This window comes from Myotis brandtii, unplaced genomic scaffold (genome assembly GCF_000412655.1).
Source record: "Myotis brandtii unplaced genomic scaffold, ASM41265v1 scaffold118, whole genome shotgun sequence".
NCBI lineage: Eukaryota > Metazoa > Chordata > Mammalia > Chiroptera > Vespertilionidae > Myotis > Myotis brandtii.
The window spans coordinates 1938198-1938867 of record NW_005354090.1 but is presented as its reverse complement, the minus strand read 5'-3'; positions in this window follow the sequence as shown (position 1 = coordinate 1938867).

Sequence of the window (670 nt, the reverse complement as noted above, 5' to 3'; positions counted from 1 at the left end):
GGGACGGAAAAGGCTCCGCGCGCGGTCCCGCCCGCGTCGCGCGCGCTCTCTCCCTCTCCCAGCTCTTTCGACGCCTCGCTGCCTCCCCTGGTCCTCTGGGCTCTCCCACTCCTGCTCCCCTCCCTTCTCCTCTCCTTCCTTTCTCCTCTCCCCTGCGCTTTTTTTTGTTTTGTTTTGTTACCGCTCCCTCTTCCTTCTTTCTTTTCTCCCCTTTCTCTGCATTCTCTCCTTTGTCTCTCCTGCTCATCTATCTCACTCCTCTCTCTTTCCCGCTCTGCTCTTTCTCTTGCTCACCATCCCCTTCCTGCCAGCCTGTCTGTCTTTTCTCCCCTCGTTCTCTGCCTTTCTCTCTCTCTCCCCAGCGGCCTCCCCTCTCTTTCTCACTCTGAATAGCTCCCTTGTTCCTGCTCCGGGTTCCTGTCTCTCCCTCTCATTCTAGCGCTTCCTCCCCACCTTTGTCTCTCCGTGTCTCAGCCTTTGAAAGCCTCTCTGTCTGTCCTCCCGAGGTGAGTCCTGCCCTGGCTGCCAGGCAGGTACCCCCAAGGGGAGCAGGCCTAGAGTCCCAAGGCAGAACTGGGCAGGTTGGGGGCTGGGCACTGGCTGGCTGTGCCCATCCCCAGTATGACAAGTGTGGGAGAGCCCTGTGTAAGGCACCAACTGTTCCTGGTTA